This window comes from Oncorhynchus gorbuscha, linkage group LG09, assembly GCF_021184085.1.
Source record: "Oncorhynchus gorbuscha isolate QuinsamMale2020 ecotype Even-year linkage group LG09, OgorEven_v1.0, whole genome shotgun sequence".
In the NCBI taxonomy this organism is placed as follows: domain Eukaryota; kingdom Metazoa; phylum Chordata; class Actinopteri; order Salmoniformes; family Salmonidae; genus Oncorhynchus; species Oncorhynchus gorbuscha.
The window spans coordinates 66327330-66329829 of record NC_060181.1 but is presented as its reverse complement, the minus strand read 5'-3'; the positions used below and the strand labels follow the sequence as shown (position 1 = coordinate 66329829).

General features: G+C 44.1%; 1 protein-coding gene across 1 annotated transcript in view; it reads right to left on the bottom strand.

Annotated features, from left to right (window-relative positions):
* LOC124043965 (potassium voltage-gated channel subfamily H member 8-like) overlaps positions 1 to 2500 on the bottom strand; it is a 185429-nt gene that overhangs the window by 38863 nt on the left and 144066 nt on the right. The gene's annotated exons all lie outside the window — the stretch shown is intronic.

The following is a 2500-nucleotide window of genomic DNA, read 5'->3' as shown; positions in this document are numbered from 1 at the left end:
GATTGGCTGTGGGTACCCTCAAAATCAAACCCTAAACTTCAGAATACAAACTGACCCACCATTAAAGCCTTGAATAAGCATGAGCAACCAGGAAATGCCTGTGAAACCAATGACAGTCTCTGAAAAAGTTGGGTTCATGGCACTTGAGTCCTGGGGCTGGGCTAAAGATATGCAGCAGGCCTGGCTGGAACACCCTGGACACTGCCTTAGGAAAGTATTCGCACCCATTGACTTTTTCCACATTTTGTTACGGTACAGCCTTACTCTAAAATGGATTAAATGAAGAAAAAAATATCTGCATTCTACACACATTACAGCATAATGACAAAGCGAAAACAGGTTTCTAGAAATGTTTGCAAATGTATTAAAAATACAAAACAGAAATACCTTATTTACATGCGTATTGACCCTTTGCTATGAGACTCAAAATTGAGCTCAGGAGCATCCTGTTTCCATTGATCATCCTTGACATGTTTCTACAACTTGATTGGAATCCACCTGTGGTAAATGCAATTGATTGGACATGATTTGTAATGGGATCCACCTGTCTATATAATGTCCCACAGTTGACAGTGCATGTCAGAGCAAAAACCAAGCCATGAGGTTGAAGGAATTGTCCGTAGAGCTCCGAGGCACAGATCTGGGGAAGTGTACCAAAACATTTCTGCAGCATTGAAGGTCCCCAAGAACACAGTGGCCTCCATCATTCTTAAATGGAAGAAGTTTGAAACCAGCAAGACTCTTCCTAGAGCTCGCTACCTGGCCAAACTGAGCAATCGGGGGAGAAGGACGTGAGGGAGGTGACCAAGAACCCAATGGTCACTCTGACAGAGGTCTAGAGTTCCTCTCTGGACATGGGAAAACCTTCCAGAAGGACAACCATCTCTGCAGCACTCCACCAATCAGGCTTTTATGATAGACTGGCCAGACGGAAGCAACTCCTCAGTAAAAGGCACATGACAGCCCGCTTGGAGTTTTCCCAATGGCACCTAAAAACTCTCAGACAATGAGATTCTCTGGTCTGATGAAACCAAGATTGGCCTGAATGCCAAGTGTCGCGTCTGGAGGAAACCTGGCACCATCCCTACAGTGATGCATGGTGGTGGCAGCATCATGCTGTGGGGATGTTTTCAGCTGCAGGGAGTCAGGATCGAGGCAAAGATGAACGAAGCAAAGTACAGAGAGATCCTTGATGAAAACCTGCTCCAGAGTGCTAAGGACCTCAGACTGGGGCAAAGGTTCACCTTCCAACAGGACAACGACCCTAAGCACACAGCGAAGACAACGCATGAGTGGCTTCAGGACAAGTCCTTGAGTGGCCCAGCCATAGCCCGGACTTGAACCTCATCTAACATCTCTGGAGAGACCTAAAAATAGCTGTGGCTGTGCAGTAACGCTCCCCATCCAACCTGACAGAGCTTAAGAGGATCCGCAGAGAAGAATGGGAGAAACACCTCAAATACAGATGTGTCAAGCTTGTAACGTCATACCCAAGAAGACTCAAGGCTGTAATCGCTGCCAAAGATGCAAAGTACTGAGTAAAGGGTCTGAATACTTATGTAAATGTGATATAAAAAATATACTATAAATAAAATGTTAAAAAAATGTCTAATCCTGTTTTTGCTTTGCCATTATGGGGTATTGTGTGTAGATTGATGAGGGGAAAAAACAATGTAATACATTTTAGAATAAGGCTGTAACGTAACAAAATGTGGAAAAAGTCAAGGGGTCTGAATACTTTCCGAATGCACTTTATATTGGTGCTTTGGTACTGGTCCAGGACATAAAGATACTGTCAGTATCCTTTCTGGGGATCAGTGTCTCAGAGTAAGGGTGCTGCTCTAGGATCAGATCCCCCATCTTATTCATCATGATCTAAAATGAAAAACTGAACCTAGGTCAGCACTCCTACTCTGAGACACTATAAATATCAACTTCTGAGCCATTTAATATTAGGCTGTGGGTCTGACTATGGTCCAGACAGGTCCACAATGACTAATGTTAATGATGCTCTTGATTCCAGGGGCGGCTCCATAAAGTGACTGACCACTAAGGTGTATTGATCAGTCAGTTACCGGGTCTCAGGCAGGGGTTGGAACCAAAATCATTTCCCTGGGGCCCCTAAGGCAGTAGAGCTGGCAGAGAGGACATGGTCTGGACCTGGCCAGTCGCCCACTGACATATCTGCTACAGTTCATAAAGTCAAAACGGATCACAGTTCACTCTCTGACTGAGACAGAGTGGCTTTGTATTTGTGAGTGTGTGTGTGTGCGTGTGGGTGTGTGTTTGTGTGTGTCTTTTTCTACCTACCCAAAGGATTTTAAGATGCAGTTTTCTATTTAGTGAGGCATGTAGAATATCAAGGAGGTTTCGCCTTATTAAAATCATCTATTGTATTTATCATGAATACTATGAGGGAGACTCATCCTCCATGACAGCATAACTGCTGTTTCCTGATCAAATCTTAGGCTAAAATGATTAGACACATCCTTTTGCAACA